Here is a 9464-nt window from a genome sequence, read left to right as displayed (position 1 = left end):
CCTCTTCCACTGCTCACATCAGTACTGAACTATGGCATCAGCGGTTAGGCCATACTTCAATATCTCGATGGAACTCATACCTGGTATATCTACTTCTAGTTTAGACAAGTGTTGTGATACTTGCCATAAGGCCAAGAAAATTCGGATTCCATTTCCCATTAGTAATACACGTAGCCCTTCTCCATTTTTGTTATTCACAATGATATTTGGGGAGTCTACAAAACTCCTTCACATTCTAGTGCTCGGTATTTCCTTACTATTGTTGATGGCAATGGTGTTGAATTCACTTACGGACCTGTGTAGAAATATTTCAGCAACCGAGGTATTCTTCACCAAAGCTCGTGCGTTGCCGCACTCCAACAAAATGGGGTGGCTGAGAGGAAACATTACCATTTATTGGAAATGGCCAGAGCCCTGTAATTTCAAGGGTCCTTACCCAATTCATTATGGGGTGGATATTTACTTACTACCACATATCTTATCAATTTACTCCATACCCCAATATTGTCCAACATTTCTCCTTACAAAGCCTTGTTTCACAAGAAACCCTCATATGATCACTTGTGGGTGTTTGGATGCCTTTACTACGCCCAAGTAGTTCCTAAACCTTTGGACAAATTTGCTGCCAGAGCTGAACCTTGCATTTTTATGGGCTATCCACATGGACAAAAGGATTATCAAGTCTATAATCTTGAAACCCGATGGATCTTCACAAGTAGAGATGTTTTTTTTTGAAACAAAATTTCCTTACAAGACTAGTCCACTTTCCTTCTAAGATTCTGGCCCAACTATTGTTATGCCATTACCACTAAACCCATATGATGATCTTGAATATTCAGGTCCAACCACAAATAATGGTTTATCTACTGAATCAATCCTTAACCCATCACAGGACCATGGACCTATTGATGCTAGTCCAACAACTGTTCCTACACATCAACCCAACACCCAAACTTGTGAGCCAGTCCAAGCTCCCATTCCAGCCCAAATACATGCCCCTCATCCTCGCTGCCATCCCACAGCCCCAGCTCGGTTCAATGATAATGTATGTGACCTCGACCTCCCACCCTCCATTGCCAACTTAAACCATGTTGCTTTGGATGTTGAACCAAAATCCTATGCTCAAGCAGCCCAAGATCCTCATTGGCGCCAAGCTATGGCTGATGAAATAGTATCTCTAGAGCGTAACAACACAGAAAATTGTATCTCTTCCTTCGGGAAAGCATCCCATTGGCTCCAAATGGGTCTATAAAATAAAGTACAAAGCTGATGGTACTGTTGAGCGCTTCAAGTCTCGCCTTATAGCAAAAGGATACACTCAAGTTGAAGGTCTTGACTATCACTTTCGCTCCAGTAGCAAAATTGGCCACACTCCGTTGTCTACGTGTTGTGGCAGCCATCAAGGGTTAGGACCTTCACCAACTTGACATTAACAATGTTTTTCTCTGTGGTGATCTTCATGAAGAGGTCTATAAGACTGCCCCTCAAGGTTTTGCTACCACTGATTCTACTCATGTCTGCAAGTTACAAAAATCTTTATATGGTCTCAAGCAAGCCTCTTGGATGTGGTTTGAAAAATTTACACAAGACTTAACTGCTCTCGGCTTCACACAGTCCATTGCTGATTATTCTCTTTTCACTGCCTCCTCAAAGGATTCCTTTATTTCCATCCTCATCTCTATGGATGATGTCATCATCACGGGCAACGACCATGCCCGTATCATCTCTCTCAAAAGGCACATTGATAATAAATTTGCCATCAAAGATCTTGTTCCCATATGGTTCTTCTTGGGGCTTGAAGTTTCACAATCCGAAGACGGGATATTTCTCATCCAACATAAGTATGCTTTTGATATTGTTCAAGAAACTAGTCTTCAAGATTGCAAACCTTGTTTGACTCCAATGGAACATCAAAATCATCTTGTTGATGCAACTAGTCCACCTTATTCAGATCCTGCACATTATTGACGGTTGGTTGGCAAATTGGTCTACCTCACTGTTACTCGACCAGAATTGAGTTTTGCTCTCAATCGCTTGAGCCAATTCATGCATCAACCCCACCAAGAACACTTTGATGTAGCACTAAGAGTTGTTCGTTATATCAAGGGAACTCTCTTTGCTGGTCTGTTCTTCTCAACCTCAAGTTCTCTTCATCTCCAAGGGTTTTGTGACTCAGACTGGGTTAGTTGCCCCCTTACTCACCGCTCAACTACAGGATACCTCACCTTACTTGGTGACTCCCCTCTCTCATGGAAGACTAAGAAACAACACACAGTTTCCCACTCTTCTGCTGAAGCTGAATACCGTGCAATGGTTGCCACTTCATCCGAAATCATCTGGTTACGACGGGTGCTTGCTAAGCTTGCAATTCTCATATCTGACCCTCCAATTCTATATTGTGACAGCAAGACCACTCTCCACATTGCAGCCAATCCAGTCTTCCACGAACACCCTAAACACATCAAGATCGACTATCATTTTGTTCATGATCTTATCCAATGTGGCAAGCTACTCATTGCGCATGTATCAAGAACCTCACAACCAGATGATCTGTTTACCAAAGCTACCCCAGCTAATCATTTTCGAGATCACTTGTCCAAGTTGGTTATCAAAGACGCTCCAACTTGAAGGGGGGTGTTAGAATATTACATGTGTTAGTTAGGACAGTTGTATCTTGCCAATTGTACATCCTCAGTCATAACCAACTGAACATATATATATATATATATATATTTGTAATCCTTCCATTTAAATATATGTACAGAGAGAGAAAGTGAATCTTCTTCTCAGTTGATGTCTGTCTTCAGAGGGGGTTATTGCCACCTCTGACTAAGGACCGAGCGAGCTCGGTTTATTGCTACTGAAAGGAAGAAGACGGAAGAGGAGAAGAAGGAGGGAGAGGGAGAGGGACGAGGGGTAAAATTGGAGTTTAAAAAATTATATGTTACTTGGTGTTATATGTATAGATTTTTGGTAGAATATTAAGGGATACTAATGATAAAGTAGAGATAGTCAATTGTCAAAAATAGTAGGAGTAGCATTAGACAATAGTTAAAGAGTATATTAGTCAATTAGCTAAACTGTAGAACCCAGTATATTAGTCAATTGACGGCAGGTAGAGGGTGGATAGGAAAAGCGAGTAGGAAATCCCGTTTATAAACCATAAGGATAGTTTAAGAAGTTTACCTTTAATTAATATTTAAATTAATTAAACTAATGCAATCAAAATTATAATTAATTTAATTAAATTGCTATTATTGTAAATAAGTTGCATTAAATTTAAATCCATTTGTATGTAATCAAATAAAAATTTATATATTACTGTAATTAAATATAAATAAATTTTGCTTAATATAATCAAATTAATACTATCAAATTAGTAACTTAAAAAAAGGGTAAGTTACAAATACCACCTGTAATACTGTAATACGGGGTCAGTGACAAAGACCCTCCTGAACTTTGACCGTTAGACAAAGACCCCCTTAGTTAGCATTCTTCATGTTTAAAGTTTTCTAAATATCCAAACTACTCTTTTCTCGATAAGAATCCCAAACTCTCTTTACAACTCTTCCGAAACCCTAACTCAAACAATCCTCTAAGGCACTTCCGTTACAACCTTATGATATCATCGCTAAGCTTGGACATGCCAAAATGTTCAATGAGATGGAGCAAATCCTTGCTCAGATGAGCCAGGAGACTCGGTTCATCCCGAATGAGATCATTTTCTGCAATGTCATCTCCTTCCACAGCCGCTCTCGCTTGGCCAAACAAACTCTTCAAAGTTACGATTGAATTCCTGCTTTTGGTTGCCAAAACATGGTAAAATCCTTAAATATCAGTTGTTGGGGGTCTTTGTTGCAACGTCAATGATCTGAACTGTTATTCATTAATATTCCAAAAATAAACATGTCAATTCGAACATCAAATTCCCCCATAATATCAGTTGTTGGTAATAGTAATGGGATCCATACGCGTCTCCCGATGCTTGTAGTTACAACAATCTAATCTGATAAATGCTTGCCATTTGACTAACTCGTTGGATGAAGCTTGTAAGTTGTTTGATGAAATGCGAAGGAAGGACATTAAGCCGAATAAAATTACTTTTGGAACACTAATTTCTATCTTCTGTGCCAATTCGGAGTTGGGTGAAGATTTTTTATTACAAGACGATATGCTGAGGATCTTTGGTTTGAAACCTAATGCTTTTATTTATGCCTCGTTTGTCAAAGGCCTTTGTTAGCTTTTAAAAGATGAGATATTGTCCAATTGGCTACAAACCTGATAATATTACTTACATTAATGCTATGATCTCTGGATTTTGTAATGAGAAGGATTTTGATTCAGCCCATGCTCTCTTAAATGAAATGACAGAGAATAAAGGATGTAAGCCCGATGTTATTAGCTATAACGTAATAATTGTTAGATTTTGCATGGATAGGAGATTAAAAGAAGCAATTGCGTTGTTTGAAGATGTGCCAAGACGGAAATGTACCAAGACGGAAATGTGCTCCAAAGGTGTCTTACAGAATTCTTTTTGATGGGCCGTGCCAGTCCCTGAGCCGTCCTAGGCCGTGCCGCCCTCCCCAAAGATAATTTGGGGGGTTGGCCCAGTACGGCTCACAGCCTAAGCCCATGCGGGCCCGTGTTGTGCCATGCGACGGGTCAGGATCGGGCAGGCTGCAGGGCATGCCAGGGGCCTGGGCCTGGGCCATGTTAGGTTGGGCCACAGGCCAGGCCTTGGGCGTGGGACAAACCGGGTCAGACATTTTTTTTATTTTATATTTTTTATTTCTTTTTTAAGTAAAACTAAAATATTTAATTTTCCTTTTGGAACTATTTGAAAAAATAAGAAATCTAACAAAGAAATGAAAAAAAATACTTAACCAAATAAGAAGTCAAAAAGGCAAAGACCCAAAGTGAAAAACAAATTGGAAGAAAAATAAGAATTTTATTTCATTTAAATTTGGATGATACAAAGCATACAATGGTTGAATGAATGAAATATAAAAATTAGAAAATGGAATAAATTAATAAAATATAAAAATACAATATAGTTACAAATTGTAGATAAAAAAATACATTATTAAAAAATATCAAATAAATTAAATAAAATTAAAACAAAATTTACAATAATTTGAAAAAAAATGCTATATAATTATTGAGTATACAAGAAATATTGTCTTCATCATTTTCTTCTATTGTTCTTGACTTTGATCTTTTGCTTCAGGTGAAACATCAGGTATAGTGTCATACCCTCCTTTGTCTTGTAGTCTATCTTCAACATCCAACCAATCTATAAAGAAGATTTACATCTCTAAATTTTCATCATTCATACAACTTCACTTGTCATCCAACACCTTAGTACATTCACTAAAACAAGAATCCGATGGAACTATAGACACCGGAGGGATTAGTAGATCGTGTGCCATGGTAACGAGAACTAGATAACTTTTGCATGTTCACTATACCAGGCTAAAATATCAAAATTATTTGTTCCCTTCGAGGTGAAGGAAGAATCACCTAAAGTAGAAAATTTTGCTTGTAAATAAAAATTAATTTCAGAAGTGGAAGATGCAGCTGTATAAGTTGTGGAATTTTTATTATTTCTTGTTACTTTAGATTCATATAAACTATACATTTCAATTAATAAACTATTAATTTCTTCTTCTTTTTTTCTGATAAGGGGCATTTTGGTCACCCCACACAACTACCGACACGTGGACGTTGTTGACAACACAACATCCAAGTCAGCAAGACAGCTCGACAAGTCAACATGTGGCAATCAACATCAAGTGTGCAGCCAAGCTGGGGCGAGCTCAGGCCATCGTCGACACAAGCTCACCTAAACCGTTCCACACGCCACACCCTTGTAGGTACTGTTACCGCGACCATAGAAACAGCTCACCAAATCGTGCACCACAAGACCCGCGGGCGACTTGTAACCTTAAACTACGGAAACAGTTTTGCAGAAGACTCAAAGATGTTGCCTAATGGCACCTGAACCTCAAATAGCTATAAAAGACTCTAAATCCACCCTAAAAGGTATGCACACTAAAGCTCTTGAACTCTCTCGTATATTCTCATAGAAACCCCTATTCTGACTTAAGCATTAGAGTGTTCTCCTGGGTAAAACCTACCCAGCACTTTAATCTTTCTTTCTTCACAGCTCTTTCTAGCTCGGCACTGCCAGATCAAAACCTAGATCGAGCCCAGTCACTGGACACGAGGGAGCGAGTAGATTGTGCATCACCAATTGGCATCATCTGTGAAAACACAACAAAAAGCTTGTGTTTTTCTTTCATTCTTTCCCAAAATTTCCACAATGGCATCTTTGAACAATCCTTCTACTAATAACAACATCAATGGCCAGATTCCCACTATCATGATAGACCATATTGATGTCCCTTTAACTCCAATTGAAGCTCAAGGCAACATGAATGTACTTCCCCCGCCTATTAACCCTGCAGCAGCCCACACGGCAGTTGATGTACAGCAATTCAACGACTTAGTATGATGCGTACAAACCATGACCAAGCAAATTAGGTCCTAGGATAATAGGTTTGCCTTTATTACTGGACAACAACAATATCAACAACAGCAGCACCCTCAAGTACCCATTCATCAAGTGCTGTAGAACAGCCAATAGATGCCATAGAATGGTTGACAGGTACCATGTAACAATCAGCAACAACCACTTAACAGTCAGCAACTGTCGGCCAACGACCAACAAGTGTCGCGTAACAACCAGGAAGTACCCAGGAACAGCCAGCAATTGCCTCCTCAGAACAACAGCCTGAACCATGAAGACCCACCTCACCCTCGGGTACATAGCCAGGTTCAGGTCCCAGACAAGGTTGATGACCAAGACCATGCTGAGGATGTAGCTTGAAATGATCAAGTCCCAGTAGAAAGTCGAGCTGAGATTCCCACTGGGACTGGCGTCACCAGCTCGATTGAAGGTCCCAAGAAGAACAAGAAGCACACGCACCATGCTGGAAGGAAGGTTTAGCTTGCCTACGCAAGCAATGGAACCCAACACGGGGAAAACAGAGTTGCTACCAATTGGATGATCTCACTCTCTAAACCACCCTGCCTAACACGTGAGACCCTACTAGTCCCTGAAATCCTTAAAGCCCTAAGACCAAAGAACTTTCGGGCTCTCACCTTGGAGTCCTACAGGGGTAAGACAGACCCAATGGAGCACGCGAAAAGCTTTCAGGCCCTTATGCTCCTCCATGGAGCAAATGACGCCAGCATATGTATAGCATTCCCCACAACACTAAAAGAAGAAGCCTAGCTCTAGTACTCCAGATTGACTCCTGCTCCATAAAAAATTGGGACCAGTTCACCAAGCTTTTCATCAATCAATTCACCACTAGTAAGAGACACTCCAAGTCAGTGACCTGCTTGTTTAACGTCATTCAAAAGTTGAATGAAACACTGATGGAATACATCAGGAGGTTCAACATGGAGCGTCTTTAGATCCCGGACCTGGATCCCACTGTATAGCTTATAGTAGCAAAGAAGGGAGTGAAACATCGCAAGCTGAAATGGGAGATTGAGCTATACCCACCAGCTACCATGGCCGTGTTTCTTGAAGTAGCACACCAATTTATCAAGGCAGAAGAAGTAGTGGGATCAGGAGTCCGACCTGAATGGGAAAAGGAAGTGAATTGAAGAAGAGGCAAGTACAAGCAGAAGCAAACGAAGGAGCAAGTCTCCTAGAAGGAGCAAGTCACCGAGAAGCAGGCGCAACAGCTCCCCGCACCAAAAAGGCAAGTTGCCAGCTAAGGGGTCGGGCAAGCGATTAGCTACACCTCCGGCATATACCAGAACATTTACACCACTAAACACTAAGAGGAAAGAAATCTTGATGTAGATCAAGTCCAACAACTACATGAAATGGCCGCCTAAGATAAGGGGGATCCGACCACCCGAAACCCAAACAAGTACTACCATTTTCACAAAGACGTAAGGCATGACACAGAAAATTGTTGGAATTTGAAGAATGAAATCGAAGACCTCATCAAAAGGGGCTACTTGAGGCACTTCATCAAAGATGAATGGCGTACTAAAGAGGGAACCAGCAAGCAAGTACACCAGACCAGCAGGTAGTAGGAGCCAGCTCCCCACAACCAGCAACCCCAATAAAGACAGGGGTCCAAGGGACCATTAACATAATCACAGGAGGATCAATAATTGTTGGATGCACCTCATCAGCAGGTAGAAATGTGGTGAGGGAGTTGGAACAAGAAGATGGCAATCCATCCAAGCGCCCCTAGAAAGAGGAAGTAATCTACTTTACTGGGGATGATATGCGTGGAATTCAGTACCCACATGATGATGCCTTGGTAGTAAAGCTATTGATAAATGACTTTAGAGTGAAGAGGATTTTAGTGGACTTTGGCAGCTCGGTAGATATTTTGTTTATAGAAGCCTTCATGAGAATGGAGCTCAACAAAACTGGCATGTAGCCTGCAGACATTCCACTGGTAGGGTTCAGTGGTGAAGTAGTTCACCCAATTGGTAGAGTGAGAGTACTGGTTGAGGCGGGCTCGCCACCCTACATGGTGTGCTTTGAACATGATTTTCTAGTGGTTACATCCACGTTGTCTTACAATGCGGTTTTGGGGAAACCAATCCTACATGCACTGCGAGCAGTAGTCTCAACATACCACCTCGCATTAAAGTTTCCAACAGACACAGGTATAGGGGTGCTACGCGGAGACCAACTAGAGTCTAGAAAGTGCTACATGGTATCCCTGAAAGAGAAGGACAAGATAGTCACTGATATCAATCCGGAACCTCCACCAGAGAATACCGAAGAAAGAGCTCACCCAACTGAAGAAACCATCATGATCCCGATCTCTAAAGTAGAGCCCAAAAAAATGCTCCAGATCGGAGCTCACCTAGTGGAACCCTTGCGATCTGAACTAGTAATCTTCTTACTAAATAACTTAGAAGTTTTCGTTTGGTCAGCGGCTGAAATGCCTGGCATAGACCCTAATATAATAACTCATAAGCTCAACGTTGACCCAACAGTTAGACCCGTCTAGCAAAGGAAGAGAAACCTCACCTCGGAAAGGTGGCACATAGTGGACAAGGAGGTGGGAAAGCTGCTAGCAGTGGACTTCATAAAAGAAGTCTAATACCCGAGCTAGATAGCAAATCCAGTCCTGGTAAAGAAGGCGAACGATAAGTGGCAGATGTGCATAGACTTTATAGACCTCAATCGAGCTTATCTGAAAGACAACTTTTCTTTACCTAGCATAGATCGCCTGGTGGATGCAACCTCAGGATTCGAGCTACTTCTTGGACACTTATTTAGGCTATAACCAGATCTTAATGAATCTAGAAGACTAGGAGAATATTGCTTTTGTTATAGAAACGGGCTTGTACTATTACAAGGTCATGCTCTTTGGTTTGAAAAATCCTAGAGCGACCTTCCAGCAACTTGTTAATTC

General features: G+C 41.0%; 1 pseudogene; it reads left to right on the top strand.

The window, feature by feature from the left end:
- The first annotated feature begins 2046 nt into the window (after positions 1-2046).
- On the top strand, positions 2047-4593 carry LOC148875514 (uncharacterized; annotated as a pseudogene).
- The last annotated feature ends 4871 nt before the right edge of the window (positions 4594-9464 follow it).

Source organism: Nelumbo lutea, chromosome 1, assembly GCF_056320005.1.
Source record: "Nelumbo lutea isolate HS-2025 chromosome 1, American lotus-T2T, whole genome shotgun sequence".
Classification (NCBI taxonomy): Eukaryota; Viridiplantae; Streptophyta; class Magnoliopsida; order Proteales; family Nelumbonaceae; genus Nelumbo; species Nelumbo lutea.
Note: the sequence above shows the minus strand (reverse complement) of the source record. Positions and strands in the feature narration are given on the sequence as shown.